The 12,092-nt window shown below is 34.9% G+C and overlaps 2 protein-coding genes across 4 annotated transcripts in view; one reads left to right on the top strand and one right to left on the bottom strand.

Annotated features, from left to right (window-relative positions):
- The window catches only part of LOC132197731 (broad-complex core protein isoforms 1/2/3/4/5-like), a 55,022-nt gene that overhangs the window by 4,992 nt on the left and 37,938 nt on the right, over window positions 1-12,092 (top strand). The gene's annotated exons all lie outside the window — the stretch shown is intronic.
- LOC132197728 (uncharacterized) overlaps window positions 1-12,092 on the bottom strand; it is a 95,775-nt gene that overhangs the window by 80,552 nt on the left and 3,131 nt on the right. The window contains exon 1 of one of the 2 annotated variants that reach the window (XM_059621225.1): window positions 1,760-1,891. The exons of the other annotated variant lie outside the window; for it this stretch is intronic. The gene's annotated coding sequence lies outside the window, so the exon portion shown is untranslated. Of the gene's footprint in view, window positions 1-1,759; window positions 1,892-12,092 lie in introns of those variants that run through there. 2 annotated transcript variants of the gene reach the window in all.

The raw sequence follows: 12,092 nt of genomic DNA, 5'->3' as shown, positions 1-12,092 counted from the left end.
TCAAACTTTTTAATAAAATTGACGTTTTCTGTGCATTAAATTTCATTTACATCAAAATATGGAATTTTTAAAAATGGATTTTAAAAATGAAAAAAAAAAAAACTGAATATTACATTAAAATAATAATTATAATTTGCATTATAACTGTGTGATTCTGTTTTATTTAAAATTTATTTAAAAAAAGATACATCATAATTTAATAATTATTTAAACAAGCTTGTTTTTTTCCTTTGAACTCAAGTTCAACGAGACTCAACTATATCGTTTACTCGGAAAAGTTTTAAATCTAATTTTGTTGACTTGTTGTATCCTAGCTGGGAAGAATCTCTGCGTCGACCGAGCAACATGTGAAAAACAATTATAGAGAGACCTCTAATGAGACAGTATGTACGCTACGTAATCACAATTTCTGCAGAAGAGACGAGCCCGAAAGCGGAGAAGCGGCCATATTTAATTTTTGGCAAATTAAGTTTCATTACCCTTCCTAATGATTTCTGTCTTGTCGCAAACTCGGAAATGCTCAATCTTCTAAGAAGCGATTCTGACCTTCAATCCACGCGTTCTTGCAATAGAAAAATATATTCTTCCGAAGAAGCTGGAGGGATTTTACGATCCGTCCCAATATTGCGTAATTCGGGACTCTGGGAATTAGTTTATTGCTCGTTGCTGTAATTACTTATGGCCCCCCATAAAAAGAATTTGTGTATGCGCCTGCACCCGGCCTTTCTCTCTCCACGTTGAATCGCTGTTTGTGTGCATACGCGGGTTCGTACGTGCTGTTTATTGTTGCATGCAGGGACGCATTGCTTTTACTGCGATAAAAAAAATTTACGCCAAGTTTCATGCCGTGTGCATGGGAAATTAATTGTGAATGCGATTGCTCTTATTGCACCATGTCATTTAAAGCGAATAAATTTTCTTAACTTGTAGAATAGAATAAAGTTTGGTTAAACCTTTTTTATAAACATATTACATTATAACAATTTTAATAAAGCACGTTATTTTAATTTATATCATTTAAGTTTTATAAAAATAAATCCTCAGATTTAATTTTGTAAAATTAATTTATCCATAAAATAGATTTTGGATTCTTATGTGTCAAGTTGCAATTCCTTACAATATCAAAAAAATTTGTCATTTTTTGTGTTCAGTATTAACTTGTCTGAAGAAATACTGTTTATTTCAGTTTTTATTTTTTAAATTCCTTTTCCATAATTTTTCGACCAGCAGGATTTTCGATTCGAAATGAAAATGGAATTCGGCATCGTTAAAATTGGTCGTAAAACAATGCGGGTTCTCAATTTGGTGCAAATGACGCCCTGCGCGTCCTTGGTGAGCCTCCTTAGCTGCGGAGAGCGGCTGCGGTTTTTTGCTTTGCGGAAAGTACAACTTTTGAACGCACACTCGCACATATTTACGTGCAAAAATATTTAGTTTGTTCATGAGCGCCAGACGACTGACTGGTCGCGTTGCCGGGTGGGTTGGTTGGTTGGTGCGTTGAAAATGCTTAAAATTCTCTAGACGAGAGAGTCCGAGCGAGAGTCGCTGGCTTTGTACTTTTGAAAAAAGAAGGCGCAGAACAAAAGAAGAAAAACCTGGCCCTGGCAGGGTTAAGAAGAATCTAGTGGTCCTATAAACATTTCGTCTGCGTTTCGAAGGTCACATTAGTATGTACCGAGAGAGAGAAAGAAAAAGGCAGCAGCGGACACACCGAGCAAGAATAAGTAGTGTGTACGTACGTACGTATACACTTACTTACTTTCGGTCTAATGGTGGGCAGACGGAGGATTCGTATTACTCGGTTTGCGTTGGGAATGGTAAGGACTGCGCCGCCACACATAAAAATAAATCGCATACACAAGGCACAACCACACATTCCGTTCACTGCGTCATGTTCGTTTTTAATGATTTTGCGCAGCTTATTTGCCCTGGCCCACGCTCGCCAAATTATTTTTCCCAGACAATTTACGACACTTCATAATTTCAATAATTGAAATTCTTCTTACCAAAGTAATAATTTTGAAATCCTTTTATTGAAGAAAAAAATTTAATGTCGTCTTTACCTCTTCGAGCAATTTTTTTTTTTTTAAGAACAAAAATTTTAAATAGTAAAATGTATGCTATTTTCCTGTTCATAAAACAAGAAGAAAAGAAATTTGTGTAATTAATATAATAAAGCCTAAGGGTTAAAAACTAATATTGCTAACTTAAAAGATACTGAAATATAGGAGAAAAGATTTTATATTTTAAAAGCTTCAAATGAATGGTCATATTACATTATTTCCGTTTCCTCCGAAATTTGAATCCTTGAAACTCGCTTATCCATTTTTTTTTACAACTTATGCCACCCGCAGAACGACTCTGCCTTGCGATTGCCTATGTTCTCTCCGCTCTCGCAATTTTCTCCTTATAGCCAAGCAGTGTATGAATAGCCATCGCAATAAACTCATCTCATTAATTTTGATGCTAAAAATTCTGCCTTGAAAATTAAAGCACTTCACTTTTTTTTTACTGATCCTGTTTAATTGATCAGATTTTTTATTTTTGTTTTCAATTACTAATATCAAAATGAAGTAACTCCACATCTCTCTGATATAATACGTCGTTTCGAGAAAGGAAATTTTTGCATCAATGATTTAATCTATTTCAAAATTCACCAGCCTTGCTAAGGCGTTAATTACGAACGATAACTCTGATCATAATCATAAAATTGTAACATCAGCGAATAATATTTCGGCGCAAAAGGACGTCCAATTCAAAGCATCCTAGTTAATTATGTTCACCGACATAAATTTAATTTGCCTGGTTTGGGAAGGTAAGGAATTTGTTTGCCTTGCTCCGACATCAATTAATGCAAATCGTGGCGCGAGTCAAAAGCAGGTCCCGTCGCTTCAAAATGTTATGGAATGCAGCTCGATAATATTCTGATTAATATCACACTCTATCAAAATTAAGCACACAGACCGAAAGCGACGCTGAAAGGCTTTACGTAAATAAACATAAATATTTTTGTGGAGGGAGAGCAGCAGATCGTTGAACCGGAACTTTATACACCATAATTATCTTGAAAATGACGTATTTTAAATGATTTTTTTGTTATTTTTATATATTATTCTATTTGTACATAGTTTTAACCAGAAATTAAAAACCAATTGTGAGGTTAAAACAACATTGCATAAATTTAAATAATGAAAATTGCTATTACGGACAAATTTCTAAATATTATTTTTCCAATGGAAATACAATTATACTAGTTTTCAAAATAATATTTATTTTATAAAATAAATTAAATCAAAATAAAAAATTGATCATTTTAAAGAATTTCTTTTTTTAATACATCTTACATTAATTTATTATTGCTCCCCTCAGGAAAATCTGAAGTCCACCTCGTTATTTATCATATATTTTAAAGCAAGCAATCGCATTTGCAAATTTTTCTTTTGACTGGATTCTGCAGTTTTTGTCGTCAGTAATTTTAAATGTTAATGCGTCAAAATAATAATGATATTCTCAGAATGATCTGCAATGCCAGCAAAACCTGTCATGAAATGTTGTTCAGCATGCAGGGGATAAATAAACGAGGGGCCTATGCATGAAAAGAGGAGGTTGGCGGCGGTTGGTCTCTCTCTCTCTTTTTCTCTTTTTTCTCTTTCCTTCAATACACTCGCACTCACGTAGCAGCTCATGAATTTTATGCAGTGGTGCAATTTTGATGTTAATAGGACATGATAATTTTAAGGGAAGGGCGCAGCAAGAATTTTCATCTTGCTGCTGCTGCTGCTGCTGCTCTCCGGCGTGTCGACTCACAATACTTTTTTTCGTTTCGAAGGCCAAATGCATAAAATGGTATCACCAACCAGTCCACCTTATGCTGCCGCAAGTTGCATCACCCGCTTATTCTCGCCGTGCATTGTACGTGTTTGTGTACAAAAATATACGCGCGCAGAAATCTGCACACAAACAACGTTGGTTGGCAAAGAGCGAGGCAACTTGATTTTCATCTCCTATTACAGGAGAGGATGCTGAAATTAAACCCTGTGTTCTTACAAGCAGACGTCGATCCTCGCCAGACACTTTTTGGCGCTTTTTTACCAGACACTTGTTACTTGCGCGTTTTGCGGGAAAAAAACCATTAAATTTATCGGCTTACTCAAATTTATTCATTAGGCTTTTTACACAATAAATTGAAGATGAATCTTTAAATTTAAGATTTCACCATTTTTTTCGTCATTTTTATAGCCAACTTTTATTTATTTATTTAATCTTCAATTCTTTGAAGCGTTCTTTTTTGTTCCCGGCAATTTAAGTCAGCAAATACAGCACTAATGCGTTCTGGAAATTTATTGAAAATTTCTATTTTTAACACTAAATTGATAAATTGTATTCAATTTAAATACCTTATGTACAGTTTATTTTCCATGTGGTCGCAAATGTACCGGAATTCTTGTTCACTTTATTGCCTTTTTGTTGCTAGCTATTCACCAGAGTATACGTACTGGTGTGGGACTTTGGTTCCAATTCAAGGCTTTATTAGGTATTAAAGTAATGCCCCGAGCCTTTCCCTGGCGCGCACAGTAAATCCAGATTTTTATATCCAGTTCCTTTATTTTATTTCAAGAAATCACTTTTGGCAATTTTCGAAATAGGCAGCAGGACGTCTCTGCAATCATAAAAAGCGGTTTGAATTAATTTGGCTGAGTGTGGGCCATAAAAATTGGGGAAAAGGGGCATTAAACTCTACGAAGCAAGTACTCGTGCATGTGCCTGCCTGCACCTCTGCACATACACTACGTCTGTGGCGAAAAAAATACTAGTCCGGCTGGTACTGCCAAAAGTATTAGATGTCGCCGTGTAACTGTAAATAGGCTCGCCGCGAGAGGAGCAGTGCATAACTTACACTATGTATTTGCGGCAATGATTTAATCAAAGAACCGCTAGTGCAACTTTTTTCCTCCTCGTCCACGAATTACAAAAGTTGCTGCTCTTCAATTGGGCGACCAGATTTAGGGCGAAAATAGCCTTCTCTATCTCACTGACAACCTACTTATTCCATTTATAATTCTAGTGCTATTTATATCCAAACAAACGGGAATTTTTATATAAAGTAGGACGCTAGTTGTAAAAAGTAAGATAAAAATAAAATGAGATTTTATTGCTTACTAATTTTACGCAATTGATCAACCATGCCTTGGTGTTTAAATTTTTATATCAAGAAACTGCGTTGTACGCCCAGTATTTTGATAAAAAAAAAAATCCTTTTTGATGTCAGGGAAGGGAATGTTTACCTAAAAATATATTAAATTATACAAAAAAATGAAGTTTCAATATTTAAAAAATATATTTAAAAAACACTAAAATTTAAAATTTTTCTATTTAGTTTTAAATGCTTGTTAGCAAAAGGAATCTTATTATGAAATGTAGCATTGGTTGATTGTATAAAAATATATTTTTCATTGAGGTTCCTGTAGTTTTTGTGAAAACCTATTGGCACTCATTATGTGTTAATTTTTTAATATAAAGCAATCCGGCCTGTTCGGTGAAGACGAGCAACTTAATTTTTTTATGCATAATGCAGGAAAATTCCTGATTTACTAGTTTTGGTTGAAGGTTGAAACTCTAATTCATGACTTTCATAAACTCTTTTCTCGGCGAAAGATGAAACTTTTAAATAATAAAATTTAATTCTATTATTTATTAAATTATTTAATAAAATTATATGTTATAGCAATTAATATGAGTTGAAATTTAGCCCTAAAATATATTATGGTTAATTTTAATGTTCATTATGAAATAAAGTAAAAAAACGAAAAACCTCGATAACTTGGTTAAGTTAATTGTCCCAAAGCAAAGTTTGCATATTTCGTTTTCAAATTTGTAACTATTTAACAATTTTGTGCGAGTATGCAAGCAATAAAATTCTATTTTTTGTTCAGCGTGTGTGAAAAGATGGCATCTAATAGCTCTTTCCATTTATATGATTTCACGGTCTTCAATCAGCACTGATCAAGTGAACTGTTAAGTGCATTTTATTAATTTGATATGTTTGCGGCTTCGGATGAGCCTTTCAAGCGAAGCCGACGTAAAAACCACGAGGTGCAACTAAATCGGCTGCCGAAAATCCGCTTCCTGGTGCGCACGCGGACATGCAAATAAATCTTGTGCGAACAAAACACATGCAGCAGTACATAAGTGAATTGAATTGTAAAACGGCAAGGTCACTTTGGAAAGTAGAAGTTTTTCACCAAGCCGAAACCCTTATTTTTTCTAAACCCTTGAAAACATTGCAGCTCACAAAGATTAAGATTTAGCTTCTCTGGATTGAAACGATAATTAAAATAATTGTATTTCCTTTATTTTAGGCAGCTTACAAGTAAAATATATAAATAGCTGCAAAAGTTTTAAGAAAAGCGTAATCATAAAATTTGCGTTAAATATTTTGTAATATTCACCAAAAATTTAGCTCCACTGTTGCCGAAAAACAGCTATATTGTTCCAATGCCATTGTTATTCTCTCGTTTTATTTATTAATTACTCAATCTATTAAATTACAAAATTCGTTAAAATTTAGTAACCACTCAAAGAATAGCCTATTTAAAAAAAATCTGTTACAATTTGTTGATAAATCCATATACATTTATTTAATACTTTATTCTTCGTCATCTTTAAAAAAATGTTTTTCAGTTACAAACAATAAAACAAAACAATAAAATTGCAAAGAACTATAAGTATTACAATTTTAATTGTTTATATCGTAGAACCGTGGTGCTAAATTTATCATGGCGGGTGTGCTATCAAAAACAGTGCGAATGTGTTGAAAGTGTTGAAACGTCGATAAAAATCCAGTTTTGCCGCACAGGCTTTGCTTTCTAAGGGAATTGGCGGCACTCGGAGCGTGGAACACTAATCGGCGAAGAGTTTTACAAGAGGAATGTTCCGCCTCAAGGCCTCCGTCATAGAGCAACTATGTCTAGACAGAAAGTCGTGCAGGTTGCCTACACGCACGGCGCTCGCTCGCTCGGCGAAACCTAACCTTTGCAAAAAAAGCGTACAAAGGCCGTTCTCCTATTGCGGAGCGGCTCGTAATTTGCATGCGAGATGGGCGTAGGTTCGACGAGAAAGAAACATAAATCCGCTTTGGCGAAAAAGCAGTGCAAGAGCGGAAACGTCGCAGATCTGGCCAAGCAGGTGGTCGATGGGTGCGCGCCCATTTTTTGGCAAAACAAAAAGTTGCTGCGTGCGTGCGTGTCGCGGCGGCGACGGCGGCAAGGGGTGTCCAGACGAGAAAGGGGGTCTGGCAGCAATGACCGCCCCTGATGCGTCGGCCAGGTCAACCTTTGGAGGATAGCCGGCCTCCCCTCCAGTTTGCCAAAAATCCGGCGGCGTGGCGCGAGAGGACCGACAGCTTCGTATTCGGAAAGGTCATTGTACCAGCAGCCTCTCTCAGCAGCCGCTAATCTCGCCCAGACTGATAAAAAAATCTGCACTTTTCTTATATAGGGAGAGAAAGAGAGGGAGAGAAGTGAGTGCGAGAGAGAGAGAGAGAGGGCCGATATTTGCAAGTATAAGAAGAGAACTTCGTCACACACTAAAGTGCGCGACGCTGAGACACCCCGACAAAGGAAAACGCGAATTAATGATCTTCTCTCTCCCTCCATTTGGTTTGGTCCCAATATAATTTCGGTTAGGCCACTTCCCGTGAAATGCATTCGAAAGGCTATCGCAGCAGGTCGTTGTCTTCTGCTCGCCTCTCTGACAGGAGCGCGCTTATAAATCACTTATGATGTTATTTGTTTTAATTAATGCCCCACTCCGCAAAAAAAACTGATAAATTTTGACAAGCTTTGACTTGCAACAATTTTGATGAAAGAAAATATTGAAGCTTTATAACATTTTAAAATAATTTATTTTTACTAATTGAGGTTTTTGCATCACATAAAGCGACACCGTTTTAAAAAATATGCTGTAAAAGAAACATCTAAAATAACAGTTCCTTATTGTTAGTAAAAACATTATAATTTTCCTATATTTCAATTTGTGTATTGAAATATATTTTTGATTTTTAATTGATTAAATCACAATTTTTTTTATTAATAAATTAATAATTTTTTAACAATCAACTTAACTTTATTGTTGCATAATTGGTTGGCTTTTTTCCAAAACCCAAAACATATTTTCTTTACAGAGATGTAAATAAAAATTATTAAAAAAAAAATAAATAAGTAATGGATGCTCTTCAGATATAAAATTTTAAAATTAAATTAATCAAGGAATTCTGAAACCGAATTTCCCCTTCCTCAATATAATAGTTTGAATGGTTGTCACACGCACATGTCAGTTTATTGCATGTAAAGAGTTGGTAATAAATTTTTTTGCCGAAAAGTTACATCATTCCTGAAAGGTCACATTGCAGGTGTTTAATCAACCATCAGAAGCTTTTAATTTCATGCTGGAGGTGCTCAACTATTGCAATAAAAGTTGATTACTGGATTCTATGACCATTTTAAAATCAATAACTTTCATTTTTGATAAATGCCACCCCGTGAGCAGTTTCATAACTGCTTTCAGTGTCCCAATTAAAACGGTCATAATCTGTAATTAGGCACACTCAACAAAATAGTGGCAGCTGCTTTTGCACTAAAAAAGGCTAGATCACTAAATTAGAATGCTTAATTCAAGAAGCTGGAGAACATGCGTGTGTCCCTGATCACGTACTCCTTTAAAAATCGGGTCTATAATCACAGGTTTAAAAACTTGCTGGTTAGAAAGGTGCCGCGACAAGAATATAAGAAATAATTATTTCACAGTAAATCCGGTTCGTCACTTTTTCTTACTTTAATTTTAACTTTAAAATGTCAGTTTGCTAATTGAATAAGCTAACTACATTACATTCATTTTTGCGTAACTCTAAGTATTTTCCAATGCATAAAACTTCTTTTACGGGTTTACTTAAAAATTATCACCGTGCCTCGCATCTCTCTATGAGGTTTCCAAGGCTTGTTGCAAAATTTATTCATGCATTTTGGCAGATGTCAGTTCACAAAGATTAATTACGGTCACGGTGGTGCAGCGACTAGACCAACCTTGACTTGAACGTTATGCAGGTGGAAAGCGATTAAAATGTATGAAATGCGTGCGAGTGAATAAATTGGCGCACCGCGGATAAAAATCCGCTGCTCAGAATGCGCAAGATGGCGAGAAAATTCGGAGCGGGGCTGACCAATTATAGGAATATCAATTGAAATTCGCGTCGGCGGAGACACACCAGCGTTTTTATTATTTTCCGAGACGTGATTAATTCGCAGTTCTATTTTTTATTTTTGCATCCTATTTTCAATTCAGCAGCCGCACTTGACTCACTCGACGCGTCGAGTACACACTTTGCCTCTTTTTTTTTGCACACGTGTTTGAAACAGGAAACATATAATGCATAAAATGTGTTTTTTCCTCTTGTCTAGCTGCTTTTAACGGCGGCAACTATCGCGAGTGTGACGCGCCGCCAGACTATTAAAGTAGTTTCAAGCTGACGCTAAACGCGCCGATATGTATATTTGTACATGTGTGCGCAAGTTTAATCTGCTTTGTCCCATGTCTAATGTATTTGAAAGCGCAGACAGTGTAGCTTTTTGCATATAGTGTACATGTATAGTGTGGCCCTGTTTGCACAACCTCAAGGGCTTCGAGCTTTCCAGACGTGCGGCTTGTCATGCCCTCGTTAAATTGCGCCTACTTGTGGCACTAAAATTTAGAAAACTAGCATTTGGCCTATCAAATTCAAGTGTTCCATACGCAAGCCTGAAGGTTGTACTGTAATGCTAATCACAAGTTTTATTCAATCATCAGCTCTGGGTGAGTGGATATCATATTTCTTTCCATTTGCTTAATATTTAATAATAATCAATTGTCCGAAATGGTTCAAAAAAGAAAATTCATTGTTTATATAGGTTTTAACATTTATTACTCATATTTTCCTTTTTTCCTTTCTTTAAATTTAAATTTTGTTTACTTTTCAATTATTTTAAATTAAAATATTACATAACTTTTACATATATGCCAAAACGAGAATTACACAATTTTTAAATTAATTAATATAAATATTTTACCATATTTTCCCTGTTTTATTTTCATTAATTGAATTTTAAATTTGTTTTATTTGTTTATTTTATTTACAATTTAAAATATTTTTAATTAAAATATTACATAATTAAAACATAATATGTTTCATATTTATTGTTTATTATTCCAAAACAAGAATTACACATATTAACTTATTTGATATAAATATACTTTAAATAATAAATTTAAAATAACTCCAACACAAATGATTGATTAATAATAATCACATAATTACACATATTTTACACATATTTTAGGTCTTTTTTTATACTATTTTAATAAAAAAATGTTAAAAAGTAAAAAATAATTAAATATAGTTTTATCCATTCGCTATAATATTTCTGAATAATTCTTTATATTTTCACTTGTTTCTGAAATTTTTTAATGCCAACAAGAACTTAGTATCCATTCAATAAAAACAGCTTCTTTAAGTTCTGAATTTCACTATATAATTAATTAATCACAATCAAAGACCTTGTCATGCAATCATTTTTTAAATAAAAAACATTGCTGCATTAGTATGAAATAATTCTTGCCTATTCCTCACTTCTGTTTGTCGCCCATTTGCCAACTAGTATGGCGTGGTTCGCGCAGTGTCATCGCATTCTACTTTGCAAACAAGACGCTATCTAGCATTTCAAAAGCAACGTGGCTCAGCAAAAAGTTCAAGAACCTGCTTTGCAACGGAATTTGATGCGAGCAAAATATTATTCCAGTTGCATTAAATAGAAGTTGCAATCCTAACGCTAGTCTATTCCTTGCTGCAGGTCATGAAGCGCTGAGAGTGGCGCAAAAGTTATGCTCACGATTGCACTTTTTGTTTTATTCATTATTTGTTCATTTGTTAGGTGCAGATGGAAACAAAACTTCTAAGAAACTGCAAGAATTGAATTCATTCAAAGGAGCAAATGCAATTAATTTAATTTTCAAACGTCATAATTTGCAATAAATTAATTTTTAATCTTTTTTAATATTAAATTTTTTTACTTCATGGTGTCATTGCTTATCTACTTGTTTCAATGAGAATAAAGTAAAAGAAATTAGAAAATCTAGCTAAAAGTTAATTACAAGTACGTTGATATCATCCAAATTAAGCAAATATATAAATGTGAATTCTTAGCTTAATTTTATTCTAAATCACATAATCAATTTAAAAAGACACCAAACTATTTTTTTAATAACTTATTTTGAATCAAATAGAATAAATTAAATTATTTTCATTAATTTGAAAAATTTTACATATTATTTAAATTTGCCACCTGATTTATTTTTGTATTATGTAAACTAATTCAACTACAGAGTACTCCACATGACCTTTCTCTCGACACCCGTAATTACGACCAGTTTTGGCTCGTCAGTCCAATGCAGGGACAGCTGCTTCACCGCAGACTCAAAGCACATAAATTGTACAAATCCCAAAGCTGGGCTCGGCGAAAAGTGAATTAAAAAGCAATCTCGGGGAGCGATTTGCGAAAAGGGAGCCCACATAATAATAACTCAGCTGACGCCGGCTCTGATTTTGAATAATCATTTCGAGCGTCCGTCATTAAAGGTGCTATTAGTGTTGAAAAAAAAAAATACAGCCGATTCCAATAGGCAGTTGCTGCACGTCTGCCGATTTTCAAGGCTGGCCAAGAGAGCGAGCGGCCTAACTCAATGTGCAGACCAGTGGACTAGCTGTGCAGCACCGACACCCCGCCTGCCAGCCCATTGTCTTTGAACGCAACAAAGGCACTCCCTGTCATGGCGAAAATTCTGCCACCGCGTTCTGCATACGAAATGCCAAGCTGCTGCATCCTTGCAATTTGACTGGAATTGAAATTGCGATTCGTTTCCCGTTCGAGAGACTTTGCTGCCTGCCGTTGGCCGCAACCAAACAATGTCAGCGAACAGAGGCGCGCATCTCTTGTTCATTCGCTTCCGCTCGCCGTTAATTACAACCTAATCGAAAGCCTCAATGATCACTCTTGGAATTAAAC

Source organism: Neocloeon triangulifer, unplaced genomic scaffold, assembly GCF_031216515.1.
Source record: "Neocloeon triangulifer isolate White Clay Creek 2 clone unplaced genomic scaffold, ASM3121651v1 ptg000012l, whole genome shotgun sequence".
NCBI lineage: Eukaryota > Metazoa > Arthropoda > Insecta > Ephemeroptera > Baetidae > Neocloeon > Neocloeon triangulifer.
Note: the sequence above shows the minus strand (reverse complement) of the source record. Positions and strands in the feature narration are given on the sequence as shown.